We start from the raw sequence: 6,356 nt of genomic DNA, 5'->3' as shown, positions 1-6,356 counted from the left end.
GTCGTTTGTCCCGGACACATAAATTAACCCATAAACTATGTTATCATTCAAAACAGTCTTTCCTGTTATGCTCACTGCCATCCACATTTGCCACGCCACGCCCATGTTAAGCTGTGAGATTAACAGTGCCGTAGATAAACGGTTTCATATGGTGTAAAATATCCTTTGAATCATTTGAGTCGGCCAGATGTATCACATTTTTACATTAAATGGTTCATTTGATAATTATAAGTACTCCTGCAGGAGCACACTGAATCCATACCAGGTCACTATAATATTATAACGTACCATTGGACGCAAATTCAGCACTCTTTTGATCCTTTCATTCAATCATGTCTATAAACCTGATCCCGTTAGTCGTCTCTTTCGACAAGCATGGGTAGCGTAAAGACCCGGATCTCTTTTCGAGTGAGTGAGTGAGTGAGTGAGTGGTTGGGTGAGTGAGTGAGTGAGTGAGTGAGTGAGTCTGTAGTGCTAAATGTACTGGATCAACGATATTTGCCTTTATGCTCCGCCGTTTCTCTTTCTACAGGTTCACTTCGGGACTTAGACAAGTGACATGTCAATTTTATTACCACATCGTGTGGATAAAGATTGGGGTATTTTGTTCATAACATCCTATCCTAAAAAGAAGCACATAGGCGATTTGTATTTCTAAATCTGTGAATTACCTATTGTGTTCAAGCAACTGTCAAAATATGTAACAAAAGTGTCACTATGATTTTAAACAATTGCATAAGTAAAACATCGATTTTTCCTGAAAATGTTGATTTTGAAGGGATTTCTTACAAGGATTAGAAAGGTATCGCCACAACGCAACAGAAATCACCATCCAGATGAAATATTACAGCAAAGAGCACTGTCTAGCAATAACAATCCAGATTACTTTAAGAAATTGGCATTCGTTTTGAAAGAGTTTAAAGATCAAACCACTACGTCACGCCTTGATTCTGCGACATGGAACATCGCCATTGAAAGAATGCATGATGGGGATTATTAATCTTCAGCTACCATGCGTCTAAATGTTAGTCTGAGCAAGATATCATGGCTTGCAGTACATTGCAACCAAAGAGGTATAGCAAATAACCGTCCCCGTACAGGAAGAACTCGAGTTACCACTGTAGCACAAGATCGGTACATCCGGGTACTACAGCTGCGTGATCGTTCTGCAACGAGTGATAGCACAGCAGCCAGCGTGAGTGGACTTTGAAGGATATCCAGTCAAACTGTAGGGAGCAGTTTGAAAGAGATTGGTCTGAGAGCCAGGAAACTCGACGTCGGGGCCGTGCTATGTCGTCACCATCGTGCTCAGCGTCTCCCTTATCTTACAGTATCCACTTGGTTGTAAAGTCACCACCTTCTTCTAACTTGGTGTAAAATTGCATGCATTAAGGTTTGTCTATGTACGACTGATACATGTTAGAAAATACATTTTCGCAACAGGTTTCTCGTCTATGCGTTTCCCTTTTTTGATAGAATATTTAACACTGCGGAAAATAACAGATGTTAGAGACAGTGTCTTTCAGAAAACAACATAGCCGGACTTTAAAATATTTTTAAAATGCTTTAAGTCAGTTAGGACACACTGTCTGCATCTTGTGATCACCAAAACTGGCATCACTTTGTAATTCTCCCTAGGGTAACATATGACTTTATTGTTTTACACCAAACCAAAATAATTACTCACAAATATATTCATTAGGGTTTTTCGCATTAGTGTTCATGCAGACACAGACACTTACACACACTGGCATTGTGTTTTATAACTTCTTGAATGACGTACCCTATGTAAATACATGGCATGGGTCTGGGATCCACGTCACACGTTGGTCGTCGACTATGTGCTACAGGGCATTTCAAAATTATTCGTTTACGTCAAGAAAACCTCTGAAAATTTTTCTGAACGAACAGAAACGCACCTAAACAGGTCATCTCAAGAAGATGTGCATAACAGTTGCCTTTCTGTTTTTCGCCATGTCAATCAAGAGAGAGGAAGCGCATATGATTGTCAAAACCATGCACTCATGGATGGATCTTGTATGCCAGCGTATAATTAAGGTTAGAGTGTACTGAAAATTGTTGTTTAGATTCACATACAATGGCTGGACATTTCAGGCTAGTGAAAGTCACGTATGTTTTACTTTCTAATGCCGAAGCATACCGATTTAAACTGCTTTAAAGACAATTCATTTTTTTAATATTCTGAAACTGTACTGATCTGTTCACACAGAGAGGCTTAGTTATACCCCGTAGGTCGGGATTAGAATTGATCTTCATTATGTTTTTTCTTATCGTGATAGACGGCAATTGCGCAGATCAAAATGCTCATGTTCTTGATCACTGGATTGTATGGTTCAGACTATTATTTTCAGATCGCCGCCGTACAGCTGGAATACTGCTGAGTGAGAAGTGAAACAACATGCCGGCCAACCAACTAACCAGAACTACCAAGAAAACCTTGGAGCCTCAGACGTGCCATCGTTTTGTGGCCATTTGTTCTCATTTCCATTTATGTTTCATCACACCCGCGTTACGTCCCCTATGATTGCAGTTCTATTCCAAGATGTTTAACGTTATTCTTCAACTAGGAATAGATACACAATACAATATTTTCTTTTATATTCATCTATTATGCTGTATAATTTATTTATGTCCAAACACGAATCCAGACATCCGTAGGAAACAAAATCCTTCAAAATTAAAAAGGTACAGTCGACTTAGCCTGATCTAATCGTGGAAACATATTTTTTTATATTAATATATAAATCATACAACATTTATTCACATGCACCAAGCGACGTCATGGAAGCATCTGATCACCTTAAACCCGACAATCATGGAAGCATCTGATCACCTTAAATCCGCCAATTTGGGATATAAATCATTCTGATCCAACCGGTCCATGTGAAAAGATCTATTTTAAACCGACTTTCCCATCATAGCGAATGCAGAGCTGCAACTGGAGATCTCAAGCTATAGGCGTTATTTTCACTCAGGACGTATAATTCCTCGAAGCACTGTAAGTAATATTTATATGCTGCGGTGATTGGTGCCATCTTCTTGGCAGAGAGACATATATAGTCAGAACTATTACTACGTTCAGGAGTTCAGTTTACACTGCTTTTAGAACTTGTCCACCAATATCACGATGTTTCAGGGCGAAATAGTGAGTGAGTGAGTTTGGTTTTACGCCGCTTTTAGCAATATTCCAGCGATATCACGGCGGGGGACACCAGAAAATGGGCCTCACACATTGTACCCATGTGGGGAATCGAACCTGGGTCTTCGGCGTGACGAGCGAACGCTTTAACCACTAGGCTAACCCACCGCCCCTAGGGTGAAATACTCGGCACATTGAGTTTGTGTGGTTTTGCGTCGCTTTTAGCAATATTCCAGCGATATCGCTTTCATCCATTATATCCATGTGGGGAATTGAACTCAAGTCTTTGGCGTGGCTAAGCACAGACCCGTCATTAGAGGTACATAACTCGGTATAAGAACTACAGATATACAGTGAAGAGTACACAGGATGGACGGATGGTTTACATGGAAAACTGTACCGTTTGTACACATAGTTTGTTAAACAATTTATTTGTTCACAGTTAAACAATTCGTTAGATTTTAATGCATAACGTTTTTGGATATAAGTTATCCGATGATGTTCGAAGAAAGGGAAAAGGAAAAAATTGATTTAACATTTCGCTGTAAATGTTTGACAATTTGCTGGTGAAATTTTTTTACCTTTTGGATTTTAAGCCACGGGTCATTGTTCTCTTTTTGTTATCTGGTGTTTGTGCCTATGTTTGAACTATGGATATACAAGCCAAATACAATACAATGAAACAACTAAGTACAGGCTTAGTTTCGAATGTACAACACACAAAATAGTAGTCGCGTTATCACAGCTTGCAGCCATGAATAAGTTGAATAAATTGCCGTTTTCTTCTTTTAAAGTGTTCTGAACTGGGTTAATGTACTCAATGGTTCTCAGACGTATGCACTGAATTACCTAACACCTTTACATTTGTCTGAGAGGGTCGTCTTCTTACATCCGGGGACTCTGACCTATCTGAAAGCAGAATCCAGTGCACAATTTTACCAAATCATAACTATGAGTTTGTAAATCAGTATCAAAGAGTGCTGACACCACGTGCCATCAAGATGGGAAGCCAACAGTAAGGCATGTTTAAAAAGTGTCACCGGACCGTGAAAACAGGACGAGGACGCAATACTTAACTTAGACTTCATGAACATATTGTCCTGATGTTGTTGTTTTTTTTTGTTCTTTTTTGTTTTTTTGGGTTTTTTTGTTGTTGTTTTTTTGTTGTTTTTTTGTTTGTTTTTTTGGGGGGGTCATTATTTTTCTTCATACAATTGAATTTAGCATCCGTAAGGTGATTTATCAAATCCTACTTTTGTAGGTTTCTACCTCACAAATGCCAAGGGAGTGGCAATGTGTTCTGTCAGTTGTTTGTTGTGAGCATCAACTCTGTAGGCGTTACCGCTGAGGTAACCTACAGCATGTTTTGTCATTTTCAACTTCAGTTGCGTATTAGTTATAGTTTATCCAAAGTAGAGAGGTAGCCGACTCTCCACATCGTAGAAAATCAGTCCTCATCCTGTCTATGTCTTGTGTTCTTTATCCGGTTGGTGAGACACGAATATAGACAATGACTTTGTAGATGCATTTTCTGAAATTATTTCCTATTGGCGAATACCTTGTATTGATGCTATTGATTGTTATTATTACTATTAAAGCGGAAATATCTGCTTTATTACGAGCATGAGTCTATGAATCACCATCAAACAGCGAGAAATCCACGAAGGGTATTATATTAGCTTTTGGAATCTTATAATTGAGTGCTAGCAGGGGTGTCCCATGTTTATTGAAAAGGATTTGGTAGCTTAAATTTATTTGCTATCAATCTTTACATTAACACTAACATCGATATACATTTAAATTAATACACGCACGCACGCACGCACACCACCTAATATTCAAGTGTCACGTTAATGCCCCCTGTCCTATCACTCTGTGATCTTGCAAGTACTAAGATTTTGGAAGTGTATCTACACACGGGCGCTCACACACAAACACACACACACACATACACAAAAAAACAAAAAAAAACAAAAACAAAACACAAACACATAAACACACACAGACAAATAAACTAATAAAGACAAAACCTTTTCCACAATACTAAGGTATTATATGCCGCTAAATTCCCCTCCGCTACCCTACTTGCACCCTGACTTTAGCAAGGGCACGTTATCAAAAATATATTTTAAAAGATACGTCATCAATTGCAATTATCATATTATGTAAATAATCTACCGTATGCATACAATGGCTCTCACACAATAATAATAGAATTACGAATTTTAATTTCAACGTCTGTCTCTGACCATTTGTTATGCTGTGTCTAATTATTCATTGTGAATATTCTGAGACGTACGTATTCATTTTTCATTTGTCCTGATCCATAAGCTGACATGTTGTCGCAGTGCGATATATTATATTTGTGCGATGTTTTCTTCACATGTTTTGACTAAAGTAAAGATTTCTTTGGGGAGATGTATCAAACCAGTCTAACACATACAGATATGTCTGGAACATTCCACATCCTTTCTTCCGTAACATCTGAATGTCTTTCAGTTTTTCAATCCTCTAAATCTTAAACACTGATAACCTGTTGGATATTTTCACATGTCCAATAATTCAGGGACATCTTATGGACATTTCAAAATAAGTCAAATATTGCAAAGAAGATACATATATTTTTATGGGAGTACAACTGCATTAAAATCGTAATAACATCAAAGTATTCGAATGATACAAGGAAGGCATCAGTGTAAGAAAAGTATTGATATTGCTATCAAATGCTGTAGTAGCTACAATACTATCTTAATGACACCCTAAAGAATGTCGAATAATAGTACGCCAATAGTGAAAGAAAGGTATATTCCTCTCTATACTTTTGCAACAAAATATTTTAATGACATTATGGAAAAATACAAGGACAGCAAGGGTGTAAGAAAGGTAATGACATTACTATGTTAATGACATTACTTAGTATGTCAAATAATACAAAGACGCCAATAGCGTAAGAGACGTACTGATATTACTATCAAAATATTCAACTGACATTGTAAATGGGAAAGTACAGATGCAATAATACTTTAATGACATCACGAAGTGTCTCAAATAGAAGGATGTCAGTAGTGAAGTCGATGTGCTCATGTTACCATCAAATACGATTGCAACAGGGGACAACAACTGCGATATCACATGATACCACTGAATATGTTGTTTGCAATGCTGTAGCAGTTCTTAATTAAACTCACATGTTCAT

Source organism: Haliotis asinina, chromosome 10, assembly GCF_037392515.1.
Source record: "Haliotis asinina isolate JCU_RB_2024 chromosome 10, JCU_Hal_asi_v2, whole genome shotgun sequence".
Taxonomy (NCBI): domain Eukaryota; kingdom Metazoa; phylum Mollusca; class Gastropoda; order Lepetellida; family Haliotidae; genus Haliotis; species Haliotis asinina.
The sequence above is the reverse complement of the archived record's forward strand: the minus strand, read 5'-3'. Positions refer to the sequence as shown.